Raw genomic sequence first — 19,439 nt, forward strand, 5'->3', positions numbered from 1 at the left:
GCTCCCCGTGTCCTGGGGGCTCCGGGCACCCGGTCCTGGTTGTGCCACTCAAGCCGGCCATCTGCTGACCTGTCAGACCCGAGATGGCTCTGAATAATCAGGTGTGGCCCTCGGAGCTGGAGAGTGCCCGCGGCCTTCTCCACTGAAATGTGGGGTCGGTGCCTGTCGGCCGATGCACAGGACACTCAGAGCCCAGGGGTGAGTGTCTGGACCACTCCGGGCTGATTGCTTCCAGCATTTTCACTCCACTGCCTTCTCTGGCTCTGATGAGCTCGTAGTCCACACTGGGGTCGGGGGTGGGGCGTCTCGGCAACCATGAAGCAAAGACGTAAAGGAGCAAAATAGGAAGGGAACGTGCTCCTGAAGGAAACGGGTCTGAACTGGGCGGGCGGCGGTGGGTTTTTCCTCCAGACTCCGTTTAAGGCTGCTAAAAGAAATTCCCCCCTTTTTTTTTCGTTTATTTTATTTTGAGAGAGGAGAGAGAGAGTGCAAGCAGGGGAGGAGCAGAGAGAGGAGAGAGAGAGAATCCCAAGCAGCCTCCATGCTGTCAGCACCGAGCCCGATGTGGGGCTCGAACTCAGGAGCCATGAGATCATGACGTGAGCTGAAGCTGGCTGGTTAACGACTGAGCCCCCCAGCGCCCCAGAGGAATTGCTCTGAGGGCAACAGCAGTTTAACAGGTCGCAGAATCACACACGGCCGCTGTGGGCACGGTGTCCACACGGGAGGAATGGTGCCCCAACCGTGTCCTTCCAGCAGAACACAGAAGCTCAGGAAGATAAGGCTCATGACCCTGATGTGCCCCGTCTGTCCCGAATGCGTCCCGGGACCGCCATGGGAGCTTCACGGGGGGAAACACGCAGACCCACGGCCAGCATGTTCCAGATGATTGTTTTAGTTGGGACCATCGTGTGGTTCCAAAACACGGACAGACCTACCGCCCAGTGTGCCGTCGCGCCCCCAGCACAGGACAGCTTAGCGAGCGCTCACGAGGGCCAGTGACACAGAGGCCCCTCACCCACTCGCTCCGACCTTCCCATCATTCACTCGGTGCCTCTGCAGAGGTTCTTTAAAAGCAGGGAATGAATAGTGCACCTGCCCTGCAGTCCAGGAATGAACCCCACTTGATCATGGTGAATAATTCTTTTTATATGCTGTTAAGTTCGATTTGCTCGTATCTTGTTGAGAATTTTTGCATCCATATTCATCAGGGATGTTGGCCTGTAGTTCTCTTTTTTTTGCTGGGTCTCTGGTTTGGGAATCAAAGTAATGCCGGCTTCATAGAATGAGTCTGGAACGTTTCCTTCCCTTTCTATTTTTTGGAACAGTTGAGAAGGATAGGTATTGTCTCTGCTTTAAATGTCTGGTAGAATTCCCCTGGGAAGCCATCTGGTCCTGGACTCTTACGTGTTGGGAGATTTTTGATAACTGATTCAATTTCTTCACTGGTTATGGGTCTGGTCAAGTTTTCTATTTCTTCCTGTTAGAGTTTTGGAAGTGTGTGGGTGCTTAGGAATTTGTCCATTTCTTCCAGGTTGTCCAGTTTGTTGGCATATGATTTTTCATAGCATTCCCTGACAATTGCTTGTATTTCTGGGGGATTGGTTGTAATAATGCCATGTTCATTCACGATTTTATCTATTTGGGTCATCTCCCTTTTCTTTTTGAGAAGCCTGGCTAGAGGTTTATCAACTGTGTTTATTTTTTCAAAAAACCAACTCTTGGTTTCATTGTTCTGCTCTACCGTGTTTCTAGATTCCATATTGTTTATTTCTGCTCTGATCTTTCTTATTTCTCTTCTTCTCCTGGAAAACAGTGTGGAGGCTCCTCAAAAAATTAAAAATAGATCTACCCTATGGCCCAGCAATAGCACTGCTAGGAATTTACCCAAGGGATACAGGAGTGCTGATGCAGAGGGGCACTTGTACCCCAATGTTTGTAGCAACACTTTCAACAATAGCTGAATTATGGAAAGAGCCTAAATGACCATCAACTGATGAACGGATAAAGAAATTGTGGTTTATATACACAATGGAGTACTACGTGGCAATGAGAAAGAATGAAATCTGGCCTTTTGTAGCCACGTGGATGGAACTGGAGAGTGTGACGCTAAGCGGAATAAGTCATACAGAGAAAGACAGATACCATATGGTTTCACTCTTATGTGGATCCTGAGTCACTTAACAGAAGACCATGGGGAAGGGAAAGAAAAAAAAAAAGGTTGAGAGGCAGGGAGGCAAACCACGAGAGACTCTTAAAAACAGAATAAACTGAGGGTTGATGGGGGGGAGGGTGGGTGATGGGCAGGGAGAAGGGCACTTGTTGGGATGAGCACTGGGTGTCGTGTGCAAACCAATATGACAATACATTTCATATTAAAAAATAATAAAAAAATAAAATCAGGGAATGGTGTCCCGAAGCTGTGTCTGGGGTGGGGCCTTGGGAGAAGGGAAGCAAACCCTCCCAAATACTTTATGAACACCGGCGACTCGATCCAGCCCACAACAGGTGTCGTGTTGCATGAGGAGAAACCTCCCTGCTGCCTCTGCCCTGGTCCCTCCCGTGCCAAGTGAGACCCGGCCTCCCTGTGCTGGTCATGTTAGAAGAATTTTAATGGTCACTTGGAAGTTCAACCAAATTCCACTGTTTTATTGAAGTTTGGGTTACTTCTCAGAGACCGTGGCTGGGCGGGATGCCGTCTGGCTGGAAACTTCTGGTCGACCTCCCTGACCCGGGTCCTGTGTGGTCGCAGCTTCCCAGTGAAGTGCGGAGTGCGTCCCGTGTCCTGCTAGGGGAGGGGCACCCAGCTGTCCTCCGTCGCGGAGTCGAGGGAAGCCTCCGGGGAAGTGCCCGCTCTGTGGACCCGGCAGGGCGAGTGGCAGCTGGCTCGGCCACGGCGGCGGGCAGGGGACCTCTCGCCCGCAGGGTCTCGGGCCACAGCTGCGCCGACTCAGGGGCCACCCCGCGGCCGTTCCACATTCTTTCAGGGCAAGAGCCAGCACAGTGACCGTGCAGAGATCACCGGAGGAGCGTCTGTCGAGCACAGACACCGTGCCGTCTGCTTCACGGACAGCTCTGATCGGGGCACGAGGGGACCCCAGGCGACCTGAGACAAACTCCCACCTCCAGGCCGGCGGGACGCCTGGCGGACAGGTGGGCGAGGGCAGGGAAGAGGCGGGAAGGCCACGTGCAGACGACAAAAACAACCCATGGCTTGGCACGTGCAGAGCGCTGGGGTCCATTACTTCCTTTTCCAGACACTGTTACCAAATTCAACGGGGAAGCAGGCTAAGTATTATTTGCGGTTTTCAAATGGGGACACACACGGCTTGTGAGGTTGATCTCTCTGTCCAAGGTCTTGGAGTTGAAAGTTGGGGCCTCCGGGACTCAACCCCCCGTCTTCTTTCTTAACATCCTCTGCCTCGGGGCGTCCAGGTTAATGTGGGGACAGCAGCCTGGGGTCCCCTGGGTGCCCCGTGTCCGCAGATGCTTCTGGAGCTCCCCGGCGGCTCCGATGTGTGTCTCAACAAGGACACAGTTTGCAGTGGAGGGCAACACGGACCTCTAATGGGACCGCCCCTCCCTGCCTGTGGGGATCAGAGACATAAACTCACCAGGTTCTTTATTTGGAGTAAGAATCTCCTTTTTGCGAAAGAGATAAAGAGGAAGAGAAAAAGCACTTTTGTCTGTGTGAGGCACCTTCATCCAAGTGATTTATTACATTAATTTCTGCTTCTGAGCCCAGTTAACCTGAGGGAGTTCTAATTTCAGGGTGACTGAGAAGGAAGCCTTTCAAGTACTTTCAATTTCTGTGCGTTTCTCTCCCTTGCACTTGGGAGGAGAAGGGTGACCTGTCCCCCCCAGGGAGGACAGAGAGAGGAGCCCCCCCAGGGAGGACAGAGGACCCTTCCCAGTGAGGACAGAGAGAGGAGCCCCCCAGTGAGGACAGAGGACCCCTCCCAGTGAGGACAGAGAGAGGAGCCCCCCCGCGGTGAGGACAGAGGATCTCTCCCAGTGAGGACAGAGAGAGGAGACCCCCCCAGTGAGGACAGAGGACCCCTCCCAGTGAGGACAGAGAGAGGAGCCCCCCCAGGGAGGACAGAGGACCCCCCCCAGTGAGGACAGAGAGAGGCGCCCCCCCACAGTGAGGACAGAGGATCTCCCCCAGTGAGGACAGAGAGAGGTGCCCCCCCGCGGTGAGGACAGAGGATCTCCCCCAGTGAGGACAGAGGACCCCTCCCAGCGAGGACACAGAGGGGAGCCCGCCCAAGTGAGGACAGAGAGAGGAGCCCCCCCCCCCCCGAGTGAGGACAGAGAGAGGCGCCCCCCACAGTGAGGACAGAGGATCTCCCCCAGTGAGGACAGAGAGAGGAGCCCCCCCCCCAGTGAGGACAGAGGACCCCTCCCAGTGAGGACAGAGAGAGGAGCCCCCCCAGGGAGGACAGAGGACCCCCCCCAGTGAGGACAGAGAGAGGCGCCCCCCCACAGTGAGGACAGAGGATCTCCCCCAGTGAGGACAGAGAGAGGAGCCCCCCCCAGTGAGGACAGAGGACCCCTCCCAGTGAGGACAGAGAGAGGAGCCCCCCCAGGGAGGACAGAGGAGCCCCCCCCCAGTGAGGACAGAGAGAGGCGCCCCCCCGCAGTGAGGACAGAGGATCTCCCCCAGTGAGGACAGAGGACCCCTCCCAGCGAGGACAGAGAGAGGAGCCCCCCCCAGTGAGGACAGAGGACCCCTCCCAGCGAGGACACAGAGGGGAGCCGCCCAAGTGAGGACAGAGAGAGAAGCCCCCTCCCAGTGAGGACAGAGAGAGGAGCCCCCCCCCCCAGTGAGGACAGAGAGAGGAGCCCCCTCCCAGTGAGGACAGAGAGAGGCGCCCCCCACAGTGAGGACAGAGAGAGGCGCCCCCCGTGGTGAGGACAGAGGATCTCCCCCAGTGAGGACAGAGGAACCCTCCTAGTGAGGACAGAGAGAGGAGCCCCCTCCCAGTGAGGACAGAGAGAGGAGCCCCCCCCCAGTGAGGACAGAGAGAGGAGCCCCCCCAGTGAGGACAGAGAGAGGAGCACCCCCCAGGGAGGACAGAGGACCCCTCCTAGTGAGGACAGAGAGAGGAGCCCCCCCCAGGGAGGACAGAGAGAGGAGCACCCCCCAGGGAGGACAGAGGACCCCTCCCAGTGAAGACAGAGAGGGGAGCCCCCTCCCTTGTCTCTACCCCCGCCTCTCACTTTGGGAGAAACAGTGCCTCTCCTCAAACACACGTGGACATCTGTGGGGACCGAATCCTGTAGAGGGCAGGCCCCCGACCCCCGTCCCAGCGCCTGGACCTTGCCCGTCACCGTCCCCAGCCAGAGGGGGCGCTGCTCACGCGGATGCACAGCCTCCATGCAAAGCTGAAGGCCGGTCTCCTTGTTCCCCACCTACGGTGCCACATGGAAAACGGGAATTCGATGATTTAATCCTCAGCTATTTGTAGAGAATAACATTTGCTCACGTATAAAAGTCATTGCAAACCTCATGAGTTCAGAGTTGAAAAATGTAGGGTTTTGAGCTAATTGTTTTTCTGAACATAAGGTCCTGACTTTGGGAAAACAGTTAAAAGTTCAAAAACTTTCAGACATCAGATAACTATTACAAAGCAACGTTAGATAAGTTTCAGCAAGAATAAGAGAATTAGAAACATATGAGTCATAATTTCCTTTAAAACCCACTTGCATTTAAAGACCAAGGGGCAGGGAATCACTGATTAACCAAATGTGTTCAAGGACTCACTGAATCCAACCTATTTAAAGCTTGGTGATGACATTTAGGCAGAAAAATAGTGAATTCTTCCTCAGCTGCGTTCAGGCCGTGCAAATAAAGCCGTGTTTGGGGAGCTCCTCCCGCGTGTCCCTGAGCCGACGTGACCTAACTCAGGCCATGAAAACGTGGCTGGTGCATGGTCACTGCTTTTACGCGACTTTCCGCATCTCCGGTTAGAAAAGTCACCTGAGGGGCGCCTGGGTGGCTCAGTCGGTTGGGTGTCTGACTTCGGCTCAGGTCACGATATCGCGGTTTGTGAGTTTGGGCCCCGCGTCGGGCTCTGTGCTGACAGCTCGGGGCCTGGGGCCTGCTTCGGATGCTGTGTGTGTCTCTCTGCCCTTCCCCCACTCGTGCTCTGTCTCTCTCTCTGTCTCAAAAATCAATAAACATTCAAAAAAATGGTTTTTTTTAAAGAAAAAAAGAAAAGTCACCTGAAGGCTCTCAGAAGCAGCGAACAGAGGTGCCCGTGGCCAGAAAACAACATGGCAGCTTCTTCACCGTTCCCGACAAGCCAGCGCCGCTCACGAGATCGAGGGCCTGTTGATGGGGCTTCCTCCTGTCAAAGGCAGGGATGTGTTTTTCCGCAGTCGGTGGCCACCCCGTACAAAACTGCTCCCCCGCTTACAAGACAGAATACCGGGATAGGGATGAACAAGTCACAAAAGGGCGCAAATAGAACACAGATTTAAGAGCAGCAGAAGCTCAAGGTGAAGCTGGGGGAACAACGCGGCCAGGAAAACGGGCTGCAAGCTATTTCCAGCGACCGAGGTGGACAGATGCGGACGGACACGACACAGGGGAACCGCCAAGCCCAGCAAAGCACAGCAGGCAGGAGGGCAGGCCCCGCCCCCAGGCCCCGCCCCGCCCCCAGGCCCCGCCCCCAGGCCCCGCCCCCAGGCCCCGCCCCCAGGCCCCGCCCCCAGGCCTCGCTGGACCCCCGGCTCAGAGGAGGGGCCTGGCTGGTGGGGGAGTGAGGTCCATGGTGACTGAGGCCGTGTCCTGGAGTATATTTGTTCACGCTTTAAAATGACTGCATAACGGATGTGTGTCCGGCGGGTTCTCTGAAAGTCACAGCCCGGGGCCTAGACCCCCTGTAACCTCCCCGTCTGCCCGTGGGGCACACGGCACATGACCTTCCTTCCACGGGTTGCATTTATCACTTCACCCCGGGTAATGCAGGGTTGGGGTTTGCTTCGGTTTTTTTTAATAAAAACAATTTCTGGAACCCAGAAGTCGATTTGAGGGCAGAAAAGGGGATTTTTTTTTTTTTTTAATTTTTAGAAGAATGAACACACCTTTGCAACCGGAAGAAAAAAAAGGTAGATAGTGATTTGAAAGTAACATGGACTCTTTTTCTCCTCTGGGTTTAGAAATGTTCTTTTAAACTCTTTCATGAAGGCAGGAGAGAAGGAAAAAATGTCAACTATCTGCACCATTAAATAATAATTAATATTACGTATTTTTAAATGTTTATTTTTGAGAGAGAGAGAGAAACAGAACTCTAGCAGGGGACGGGCAGAGAGAGAGGGAGACACAGAATCCGAAGCAGGCTCTGGGCTCTGAGCTGTCAGCACAGAGCCGGACATGAGGCTCGAACTCACAAACTGTGGGATCGTGACTTGAGCTGGAGTCAGATGCTTAACCGACTGAGCCACCCAGGCGCCCGAAGATATTTTATTTTTTAATTTAATTTAATTTAATTTTTTTTTAATTTTTTTTTAACGTTTATTTATTTTTGAGACAGGGAGAGACAGCATGAACGGGGGAGGGTCAGAGAGAGAGGGAGACACAGAATCAGAAACAGGCTCCAGGCTCTGAGCTGTCAGCACAGAGCCTGATGCGGGGCTCGAACTCATGGACCGCGAGATCATGACCCGAGTCAAAGTCGGATGCTTAACCGACTGAGCCACCCAGGCGCCCCTAATTTTATTTTAAAGATATGTATTTTCAAATTACTTCAAAACATAAGTGATTGAATAGACAATAACACTTATTAACTCATTTATTAGTCGTTAGCTCACAGGTCTCAAAAGGCCTTTAATGTATGCAAGCATTTCCTTCTTTATTTTGCTTTTTCTTCATTTCTTGAGACCTTCTGTGCCCCACGTAAATTCATAGAATTAGCGAGCAGACGTCTAGAAACTTTGAAATAATGAACAGAAGGGGAAGTTATTGATGGATTGGGTATGAATGAAATAGTGCTAGTTAGATGCAGTTAGCAGACTTCCTAAATTTCTTCTATGCTGACCCTTCAAACGATCAGGGGCACAAGTCCCGGAGATCCCATCCTTCTGGGTGCTCGTCCGTGTCAAACGTGGACACAGTTAATGAGAATCGGGGCTGAAATGTGCTCTACGTCAGCACGTTGGATTTGCGCGTCTTGTTAGGAACTTACCTGTCGACAAGAACCTTCCCGGGAGACCCCCATTGTCCTGCGAGGGGCCTGTGGCAGGTGTCATCCTGGAGACCAGGGCTCTGAACTGATGGCCAGGGGAATGTCTTCTTTCCCTCCAGATGGCATTTCCGGGTTCCGTGTGCGCCTGGCTCCGCTCAGCGGCATCAGCTGGCTGAATTCTTACCTCCGGAGCGAGGGGCTCTGGTGTTTCCGATTCCCTCTGCGGTCCTGCGGTCCCTGTCCCAGGCCCTCTCCTCCACCTGACGGCATCCCTCACAGGCCGTACACACGCGTGCACACGCATATGGGGAAAGGGGAAAGACACGGAGTTTAATGTTGCAGAGTAAAAGGGAACTAAAAAGACCAATTACCAGTGGTGATATTGGCAGCATTTGGGATAGAATTTAAAATGGACTTCATTACCCGCGTATCAAGAGCTACCACGGCGATTCCACTTACTAATACGAAGTTGAATAAACACTTGATTACTTTTTTTGCCAAACTCTTTATTATTCATAAAATGAGTTTACTCCCTGGGCTGCAAGCATTATTCGTTGAACTGCATTGTTCTTCCGTACATGTTTTCACTGACGCTGTGTAGCTGCCTGAATTCCATCCACAGAAAATTCTGCGGAGGAAGAGAAAGTATGGAGAAAGTCGTCCGCCTCATTTCCGCCACTAACGGCTTTACCTCCAACAAGACACACTACTGATCTGGCGTCACTCTGAAAAATACGACTATGCCTCCCGCATGTACTCTGTGCCCCAAATGCCGTAATTACAGACTCGCGTGCCTGTGCAAAGATCGCGTGTGAGACGCTTTCTTCTCTCTCAGGTGAACGTTGGCGTGGGGTCTCTCCAGAGTGTGGTCGGCGAGGTTTCAGAAAGGAAGACGGTTCTAGGACCTTGGAGACGAGCTCACGACGAGGAGGGGCCGCCAGCCTGGGTGGTGACTGAGCCATCTCGTGCCGCATGGGCGCGGGTCACGGGGTCTCGGCAAGCCCCCCAGTGTGCTCGCTGGCGGGGCTCTCGGGGCATTTCTCTAGCGCCTCAGGGTCTCCCTCCCCCTCCAGAAGAGGGACCAGAGCGGCCGGATCGGATCACGGTTGACCCCGTGCTTGCTCAGCAGACGGGCTGATACGAACAAAACAAAGCAAATGTCTTGAAGAAGCCTACACTTCTCTTCCGTTCCCCAAAGGTAGTTGGCTCATAAGAGCAGCAAAGGCGCAAAATATTGAGTTGATGGCCAGTTCATTCTAAGTCCCGGCCACCCCTTAACGTTGGAGGGTGTAGGGTCATTCCTATACCCGCTAGGTGTGATTTTCCACGGCGGTTGGGGTGTGCCCGCCAGGAGAGCGCTGGTCCAGGGTTTCCACGGAGGCAGCCTGGGGCATGTTAGACCTGATGAGGGCTTGACGACTTCCCAAGAATTTGAAAGCACTTGACTTTCGCTCAGTGTTTATTTGTCTGACTCCGGAGGCCCTGGGTGACAGCGCGGTCCAGGCGGCACAAGCTGCTGGGAGCAGATGGCCTCCTTGGACATCCTGTCCGAGCTCGGATGAATGCACCTTCTGTGTGGCTCTTGGCTGCCGGAGGCCCTGAGGACGCCACCTCGCGCTGGAGCCCTTGGCTTTCAGGAGACAGCTTTCATCTGGAGCTAGCACGAGAACACGGCTGCTTCTCGGCTCCAAATGGGAACCGCATGCTGGAGCCCGAAGGCCTGGAGAGCAGCGCGGGCTGGGCCTCGCCCTGGCCTGGCGGCCGGCTCCCCCGGGGGAGCTCGGGGAGGCACGGAGTCAGAGTGGCAGCGTCCGGTCCCAAAGACGACACCAGGAGCTGGTGCGGGAGATGGCCGGGACGCACGCAGAGGGGGCAGGGTGCTGCTTATCCTTTTTCGTTGCTATTAAAAAAAATTCGGTATTTTAAAAATTCACATCAAAATTTTTTTAATGTTTATTTTTGAGAGCGAGAGAGAGAGACAGAGAGAGAGAGAGAGCACCAGTGGGGCAGGGGCAGAGAGAGAGGAGACACAGAATTGAAGCAGGCCCGAGGCTCCGAGCCATCAGCACAGAGCCCGACGTGGGGCTCGAGCTCACGAACCGCGAGATCACGCCTTGAGCTGAAGTCGGACGCTCAACTGACTGAGCCCCCAGGCGCTCCGGGAACCATTCTCAGTGTTGAAACGTCCTGGCGTGGCTGCACCGCACGTCTGGCTCATCAATGTGCTACAATCGATGGAAAACAGACCTACTGTTCGCACGTTCTGAGGATTCCAACTCCCTGCTTTCCCTCGGCACTTCCTACCGTATTCCAAAATCCTTCTCGTCCACGAGCCCGGTCAGCAGTCAGCAGGCGGCAAGGTGAGGCAGGGGCAGAGTGGGATGACGGAGGGCTCACCTCCCCCGACCCCAAGTCCGGCCCACCTGTGGTCGCTACGTCCACTGCTTCTCTCCCACTGCTCAGCGCCCTTGCTAAAATGGGGATACAAACCCCTGCTCCATAGCGTTGTTGGGGCCTTTGCCTGAAATTATGCATGCAGTCGGTGCTTAATTAACGTTCTCCACTTCCTGCTCGGCTTCCCCAAACAACAGCCACAGCAACAACAAAATCAGTGGTCCAACCAACCTACAAACTTCCTAGAGGCGCACGGGGTCCTGCCCTGTCCTGTGGTCATTATTCTGGAATGTTCCGGAGGCATCTTTTCTCGTCAGGGTCGTGTGAGCACGTGACCCACCTACGAAGGGCCTAATATCTGCCATTTCAATTCTCCAATATTAAGATGCTTTGAAGCTCTGTTTCAAAGGAACAAGTCTTTTCCTTTAAATCAGCGAACACCGTGATAGGGTTCTGCTGTGCGGCAAAAGGTGGACCCGCATCCAAACTTGTGTCCAGGGTCGGGTCAGGTGAGCATCGTGAGCACCGGTGTGTGGTCCTCAGGCGTGTGTGGTGCACGCCTGGCCTGGACGGGTCCTTCCAGAGCCCGTGTGGCCCCTGATGGTGCCTAACCCGCCACAGGCTTGGGCCGGGAAGATCAGTTTGGTTTAACCCTGCGCTCACACTTGGTGTGTTTTGAATACACACCTTCAGTTATAACTCGTACTTCAACTCGTGTGACTGAATGAAAATGTCTGCTTCATGTTTTGGCTCAAACGACACATTTTCTTCCGCTGTGGGTGTATTTTATCGATACGTGTGGTGAGAAGGAGGACGGGGTGATTTGTTTCCACATGGTGTAAGTGTCTCTACATGTGCATATCTGTCCACTCTCGCCACGGGCACATTCCCCAGGACGGATGTCGGACTAAAGGGGGCGCAGCCCAGGCAGTCTGTTTTCAGCGAAAGGCCACTGAACGTCGCGGCACAGGAAGGTCAGACTGCAGCAGCCACGAGAAGGAAGCGAGGCGCCGGGTACCCCAGACGTGAGCACAGGACGAGGAAGAGGCAGGTGGCATCGAGAGGAGTGTCAACCACAACGGCCTGAGATGCTGGGGTACCAGGTGCGACCTGGCTAGAAAAGGCACAGGCTTCAGGGTTGGGAAGCCACTCAACACAGCGACTTGCACAAGGAAACGTAGTCCAGGCAGCTTCTCGAAGAAGGAAGAGAGTCAGTGCCGCTAGGGACAGCTTTCCCCTTGACCAGCAAGCAGAGGGTCGCGGGTAGCTAGGGGACGATCTGCTCTGCATCTGAGATTTTCCCGGCTGGACAAGACAAGTCCTACCGGAGACTTCCTGTGGCTTCTGTCCTCACACTCGGAGCAGACGGGGCTCAGTCCATCGGAAGCAGGGGCGTGTTTGGTCCGGAGGTGATCTGGAAACATACTATTCCCTCAAAAAGGCAGAGGGAATCATTCAGGTTGCCGATGAGACCTGATTGATCTTAATGGAACCTGAAGTGTAAATTTTCCCAGCTCTGCTCCATGGTTTTATACATTCCTTCTCTATTTTATGTTAACAGGCATCTTTCCATAGGTTTTCTATGCTCTGTGAATCAATAGGCTCCTAAATTCCCAGTCAAAACACGTTTCGTTTTATTTTGGGACATGAAAATTATCTTTCTTTTTTTCACCGTTTCTCTGGCAACCAAAAAGGAATCCTTTTCCTTCAAATTCCAAAGGCATAATTTTGGAGCTCAGCAGACCCATTTGCCCGAAGTCTCAGCTCCTGTTCTAAATTCATTTCTTGATCTTGGCGAGTTTCCTTAGAGGATGCGTAGCTGATTTGCACCATCAGATTATGGGGAATTGAGCATAGTTGGTCTTCCTGAAAATAGTATGTTTCACTTACTGGTAAACACTGTGTGTTGTAGATTCTCTGTTTTAAAGATACAATTCCATAAATAAGTTTCCAAGCATAAAAGAGATTTCCGAAGGAATATTTGTAGGAATTAATAAACCTCGATAACGTAGCTGGTTTACACTGCCGATTAATTCTGTTACTCGATGTAATTACTTGTTTACAGTGACTCATCAAGGGGCTTATCGTTGGTTCAGTGAAGAAGATGAACCCGTGGCCCAAGAAGACACACGAATGCCCAGGTCTGATCCTTGCACGATTTGTTGGAACCTGAGTGTTGACTGTTCCCTGACTGGTTCTGTCCCTGACGATAATTGTGCTGCTGTTGACCCAATGAAAACAGTGCAGGTTGCCGGTGGTGTTTTCACCCAGCCTTCTCGTGTACAGCAGGGCAAGGTCTGGTCCACCATGTGTGACTTGTGTCACCTTTTAAAACCTATTTTGAGAAGCAGTAAAGCTGTCATATTTTTTTAACAGCCTGGTGGATTGATTGCTTGGATCGCGGGATGTTCTCTTCATGTGCAAACAGACAGCAGCTCCTGAGCCTTCACTAAAATCCATGTCGAGTCACTTACTCTTGTGTTAAATCTTGGCTGCTGCTGATGACGGCCTTACTTGCTTCTACAGGAGGAGTCTGGGGAGTGAAGGCGGAGAGGGTGCCTTCGAAAGTCAAGGTATTTCTTATTGAGAATGATCGTACTTCCTTTTTTTAAAATTTTTTAATGTTTTTTATTTTTTGAGAGAAAGAGACAGAGTGTGAGCAGGGGAGGGCAGAGAGAGAGACACACACACAGAATCCGAAGCAGGCTGCAGGCTCCGAGCCATCAGCACAGAGCCCGATGCAGGGCTCGAACTCATAAGTGGTGAGATCATGACCTGAGCTGAAGTTGGATGCTTAACCGACTGAGCCCCCCAGGTGCCTGGAGAATGATCAAACTTCTTTACCAGAACTGCTAAAGACACTCACTGGGAGCACCAGGTATGGCTAACTGTTGTTAAGTCAATGCTGAATGAACGAGCTTCACTGACTTGCAAAAGTATCAGAAACTCTCCAAGTTGTGAGCTACTAAGAAATAGTGAACGTTTACTGCTCTACTTACAAGAATATCGAAATCTACCCAGAGAGACCACCGACATCTGTAGGTGTGTGTGTGCACACACACATATCTGAGACCTGGAAGGGGGTGGCACTGATAACCTAAGCGGGCGTGACCCTGACTCTACCTGGCTTTGTGATCTTTTATTGGGTTTTTGAACGACTTTTTCTTTCTGAAATATATTTTGCATTGATTAAACTATTCGTCACCTACCCAAAGTAAGCATCGGTCAGCAGGAACCATAGCTAACCATTGAGAGAATCCTACATGAGACTTCTTCTAAAGAGAGAAAATTAAAAAAATAAAACTCTCCTTATTACGTTAGGACCAAGGGGTTTTGATGAAGAGGGGAGGTAGAAAATTAGCATGGGTACTGGTTGGTGCCTACTTTTCAGGCTTTGGCCTCTGCTCTAACATGTAAATAGAGCTTCTTGTCCATCTGAAGTCGCCAGCCCAGGCTGAAGTTTGGAGCGGGCTGTCGGGCGGCTGGTGGTTTATGATCGATGCTGGCTTTCTGTCCACACTCGTTTGTAATGTGCGGTGTGGACAGCAGGGAGTCGCTCAGGTGTTTGCAGGGCAGGGGCAACCTCGTTCCGTCACCCCCCATCCCTCAGGACTGGACACGGGACGCTGTGCGGCCCAGGGTTGAGATGGGAGCGAGGGCTTTTCCAGGCCTTCTTCAGATCTCCTGCTACAATTGCCGTTTGCTGCGAAAGTACACTTTGGTGTGAATGTTGTTTATCTCGCTTGAAGAGGCAGGCTCGGGTGTGGTGTGAGATTTGTTTACTTCTTCTTCCTGAGAATCAAGATCGGAGGGAATGGGTTCAGGTTCTAGGGCTCAACTGAAAGAGAACCAGAGGCTGTCACAGACTTCAGGCAAGGAAGCAACGGAGAGTGAGAACTCCCAGGAAGTAGGCAAGGGCACATGAAACAAATAACAGTACTACCCAGCCAACATGGGGGACAAAGGAAAAAGTAAAAAAAAAAAAAAAGAAAAGAAAAAAAGGAATTTCCATTGAAGTCAACAGGATACACGTGAGAAAACTTGTGCTACGGAGAGAAGAAAATCAGGTGGGAAGTTGAGCGATCGTTTGAAGATGCCTGTAACAGAAACGAGAGCATGTGGGAACCCCTGTTCCATGCAGCAATTTAAAAGAAAAGCAGCATTGGGGCACCTGGGTGGCTCAGTCGGGTGGGCGGACGACTTTGGCTCAGGTCATGATCTCACGGTTTGTGGGTTCGAGCCCCGCGTCGGGCTCTGTGCTGGCAGCTCGGGGCCTGGAGCTGCTTCGGATTCTGTGTCTCCCTCTCTCTCTGCCCCTCCCCCACTCACACTCTGTCTCTCTCTCCCTCAAAAATAAAAAAAACATTAAAAAACTTTCTTTAAAGGCAGCATTGCCTTTAAAAATGGCCAAGTGCCCCAGGGTTCGGTCGGCAGGGAAGAGCCCCGCGGAACCTGCCGCGGGAGTCGTGTATCCCGACGGAAAGCTGGACACCCACCACGACGTGGCGACGTCTGCCGAGGAGAACGTGGCTCACGCGACGGGGGGCTCCGTCGGCCTCCGTGGGTGTGCTCACGCGTGTCGGCTGCCTGGCTCTGTGACGAGGAAGGGCGTCCCCTACGATGGCAAGCATAGCCATCTGGCTCTGCTCTGCGTGCCTCACGTTCCGGTGGGATCACACCCCTGCCTTGTCACGCCTGAGAAGCGCGAGCTGCCGTGTCACACGCAGAGGCACGTGCAGAGCCCGGTGCCGGGAACGGCGCGGGAGCTGGTGACATTTTTAGATTACTGTTCTGGGAAGACTCTCCTCCGTGACGAACAGCCCGGACTCTGGCAGCTCTGCGGTGCCGTGGGCCTCTTGACACGTTCTGTGTGCCTTCCATTACGGGGTGGACGGTGTCTGTTCGCCTCCCGTGTCCTGGGGCCTCAGCAGAGATGAACTCCAGCGGCAAGCGGCGAGCTGAGAGCTGATGCGGCGTCTTGCTGTTTTGCGAATTCTCAGTTGCTTTGGCCGCCAGCGGCCAAGGCCAGTGGAGACCTCACCCCCTGTGACCCAGCAGGACGCTACTTGGGGACGCAGAGTGGCACGCCTGGCAAAGAGAAATTGAACAAACTGGTCCTAGGCCTTCCAGAATGTGCTTCCAGGCCCCTTGAATGACTCGTGTCACCCTTTCATTCTGCCCGGTTCGTGCAGGGTGAAGACGTCCAGGCGGGACGGTTGAGAAGGTTCTCGGTGTTCGTGTGCTTGGAACCTCACGCCTCCGTGGGCGGCGGGCAGGCCGGGGACCCACGCTGTCCTCGTCGTGGCACCGAGCTGGCTTGTTAGGAAGCACGCAACCCGCCGTGGCCCTGAGCGCCGGGACCGCCCACCCACCCCTGGCGGGATCTGGCCGGACCGCTCTCCGGGCGTCCCCCTCCGAGGGGGCCCTGCCATCTCCTCGCCTCATCTGACCCCCCCTCCTGGACCTTCGAGCCCAAATCTGGAATAACTCTCCGCAGACACGGCCCAAGCGAGCATGTCTAAAGTGATTTATGAGGCTTTTTGAACTTACATTCCTGTGTTCTGCTGTTTGCTGCAGGCGAGAATTTTCTGACAGATTATTATGAAAACAGCGTTTCTATTAGAAGCTGCTGCTTTACTTTTCTGAGCCGCCAAGCAGTGTTTCGTCGAGGCCTTTTATTAGATCTGCGTAACTTTTACATCTGCTTCGTTGCGTGTGCACGTGGAACTTCATAAATATAACGGGAGTTCTGTATTTGTCATTGCAGCGACACCCCGAGCGCAGACCTGAGCTGGTGACGCCGTTTACGTGTGGGTGCTCGCCCTCACGAGGGTGTCTGTTCGCTTCCTTTGGAGGAGTCGGTGATCCTTAGTCACGACGCGGCTGAGCTCCCAGTGGCCTCGCACGGGCACGAATCATCTCCCCAGCGCAGGAGGCGGAGGGCTGAGATGTGCCACGGAGTGTGCCTGCTCGCTCTGTCCTTCCCCGGGTGCAGAGAACCCCTCCACCCTGCCTTCCCGGAGCCAGGGTATAGACTTTAACCCCTTCACACCCTCAGGGGGAAGAGTTCAGAAGCAAAATCTGCTTAGCCGCTGCGGTGGAAACGGGCCTACACCTCTGACAGGGCGGCTGAGCCCTAAGGCCTCCCCCCTCCAGGGGGCTGATGTCTGCTTCCTCACTGGACGCGGTCCTGTCTGGTCCCCCATCTGGTCCCTCGAAAACGACTTAAGGTGAAGTAAAGCGGACGGGTACGAGAAGACATTCAGACATTGTCCCTTCCTGTGTGAAATGTCGTTTCTTCTAAGCCCGCCCTTAAATCACTGCAGAACACGTCCAAGGGACATGAGCCATTTCGTAGGCCCTGCCCGTTTCCAGGACAGATTTCTGGTTTGGATGAAGTCACGTTGGACACTAATGTGTGTTCTCTGCTTAGCTCTTGGTGATGAATTTGGGGGAGGATATGTCCCTGTATCATTTAAAATCCTTATGGTGGCATGATAATTTTAGCAAAATAAGGAAGTAATTTAAATAAAAAGACGTTATGCTATGCACTCTTCTGGAAATTTCCTTTTTGTTTGTCACCGCTTTGACTCAGGGACCAATGCTGGAATGGTCTGGGTGATAGTGAGGCAAAGGAGAATGTTTGGCCGGGGAACGTGGGCTGGCAAACTGCAGCAGCTTCAGCAGAAACCGAGCCTTCTCCGTAGGCTGCTGTGAACATTCGGCTGTCGATAAATAAAATTTAAAATCTAATATTCCAAATTTAATCAGTTAAACAGCTGGCAGAACCCAGAAGAGTGCCGGAATAGTTAAGCGTATTAACAAACATAAACGACGGGAGTCGTTATTCCAGAAGGACTTGTCAGTGTTGTCAAATGACACACAGATGCTCGAGGGGATGTCTGAAAATACGTGACGGAGGGTCCAGAACCCGGAGCAGACGTGGGTGATGGGAGGAGAAGGGCGTTCTGGGTGGTGCCCGTGAAGTCACGCGGAAACGCCCTGCTTTCTCAGGTCCTGTCACCAGGCCGGCCCATCAGCAGCCTCCTCGCGGGAGGCTGACCCGTCACACGGCACGTGTCCGTGCGCACCCACCGTGACACCTTTACCCTGCAGAGTGCCACTCACGGCCATCGGGCTGGGTCTCCGTGAGGGGCTTTTCTTTGTGTGTGCCTTTCTGGGGCTCCCTGAGCTCCGGCCTCCTCATCCCCCCAAAGCAGACTAGCTTTGCAGGCTGCCTTCTGGTCGCTGCCGTGCACACACGAGTTACATTTTGCGGTTACTTTGACAGCGACGTCCTGATTGTGCGCTGGAAGCCGGGCCAGCATGTGATGCAAGTTCACGGGGCCCCCAGCTCCCCCGAAAGCTGAAGCGATGGTCTACTCTCCCACCTGCCAAGGAGAACGGCACACCGTGTGACTTCTTTGCTACTCAGTGTCAAGGAAAAGCTCCTGCTTTCTCCCCCTCCCTCACTCGCGGATGGACTTCCTGAAGACATGGGATGGAATGGGATGGAAGGACCCGCAGGAGGTTCTCCAGAGAGCCCTGAGAACGGGACTTCCTGGGCGCCAAGGACTCGCTTCTGTGCTCAGGGAGAGAGTGTGGAGCTGACAGGCCCACACTCACCGGGGAAAGCTCGAGCTTAGGTCCTGCCGGAGCGCGGGATCTCTGGGACTCTTCCCGGGGGCTCAGGGGCGCAGGGGGGTGGGGAGCCTGAAAGAGAAGCCGAACGGAGGGTGGAAATTCGTAATCTAAACAAAAGATTAGCTCAGCTTCTCCTCCCGTGATTGGGCCACATCCCTGCTTCTGTCCTGAGTATTGCCGAGTGTAGACTTCTACTCGCGTACTGACCCGGGTGATCTGAGTCCAAATCCACTGTCTCACTCTGGGATAACAGACCTAAAAGGTGTGCGGCCATTTCCAGGTGTTTACGGGCTCTTGTGTGTCCCGATGATCACGGTTTTCATAACAGCCCCGAGCTGGGTGTTGGAAGGCTATGTGCACAGAAAATCTTTCTGGCTGAAATGTTTGCAGACCAGACTGTGGTCCAAGTTCCATTTGCACACAGCAAAGGGCAGACTCGGTTTTAATAATCGGAGGTGAGAGTTTCAATGAAACTGTTGCATTTGGAAAGCACACACGCAAATATCTTGGGAACGAGGCCGGGGGCTCGTGTCTCCTGTCGTCTGCCCTCCCGCCCGCGGGAGCTGGGCCAGCCGAGCGTGGGGCCGAGCCTCCTGGAGAACAGCTTCGGTGCGGCGGGCGCCCTGGCTGCATCTGGAAATTCCGCTGCTGCGTTTTCCTACTTCTCGGAATATTTATTAAAGATAATTTTCCGTAATCTCCAAATGCAGCCTGGGACCCTGCGGTGGGCCCCACGGCAGCCAGGGATGCTCGCCTCTCCAGAAGGGGCATCGGCGACAGTGGCGTGTCAGTCCCCGGCTGCGGGACACGGCGGGACGACCCCCACACACTGGCTGGTGTGGTCTCCAAACCGTTCATTTGGCCTCCAGTTTCGCTTTTGTCTTAATTTGCGTGGTTTTGACTGAAGTCATATGGCAATTCTGAACCTTGAACAAAATCAGCGGATTTCATCCGACATTATTGCATATAGGTTCATGGGGTTTTGTGGTTTCTTCATCAAACATGTAGTTAAATGTTACAAAATGAAACCATAAAAACCTTGTCTAGGAAAAATTCATGTCTCTCCAGAGGCGCCAAATGTGCTTTAAGGCTAAACCGTTGGGGAAAGCTGGAAAAGGTTGCTCTGAAATTGAGTAAACTTGCTCAGATGAGACATTAAATCTAGCAATTAGATTGTTTTTAATAATTTTAAATTTTGAATAAAAATAA

General features: G+C 53.2%; 1 long non-coding RNA gene across 1 annotated transcript; it reads right to left on the reverse strand.

The window, feature by feature from the left end:
• Positions 1-3,351: 3,351 nt before the first annotated feature.
• LOC123609862 lies at positions 3,352-6,628 on the reverse strand. Its single transcript, XR_006718009.1, has 2 exons — positions 6,229-6,628; positions 3,352-3,587 (listed from the first exon to the last, which is right to left on the reverse strand). It is a non-coding gene; the product is annotated as an uncharacterized LOC123609862 (long non-coding RNA).
• Between the last annotated feature and the right edge of the window lie 12,811 nt (positions 6,629-19,439).

The sequence above is a fragment of the Leopardus geoffroyi genome, chromosome B2 (genome assembly GCF_018350155.1).
Source record: "Leopardus geoffroyi isolate Oge1 chromosome B2, O.geoffroyi_Oge1_pat1.0, whole genome shotgun sequence".
NCBI classification, from domain to species: domain Eukaryota; kingdom Metazoa; phylum Chordata; class Mammalia; order Carnivora; family Felidae; genus Leopardus; species Leopardus geoffroyi.